Raw genomic sequence first — 315 nt, forward strand, 5'->3', positions numbered from 1 at the left:
GGAGGGAGACACTGGCCATTCTGTCCATGGAGTGTATCTGTGTCTTGTCTCTCCATACAGCCCGTGCTTAGCTTGTTTGCTAGTCCCTCCGTGTTTTGCTGCACAGGGGAAGCACAGATTGCATATTTCTCAATCTAACAAAAAGGCTACATGAAGCAGTCCTCAAAGGCCCTAAGGTGCCCCCTTTGGTTCTGAGGACATAATTCAAATTTAGATCAAATTTAATCTAAAGCAACACTATTAAACTATTAGCTTCCTGCCGAAACCATTCTCTAGAGAAATGATGTAATTATTTTAAAACGAGACCTAAGTTAC

This window comes from Tupaia chinensis, unplaced genomic scaffold (genome assembly GCF_000334495.1).
Source record: "Tupaia chinensis unplaced genomic scaffold, TupChi_1.0 Scaffold000276_2, whole genome shotgun sequence".
Lineage (NCBI taxonomy): Eukaryota > Metazoa > Chordata > Mammalia > Scandentia > Tupaiidae > Tupaia > Tupaia belangeri.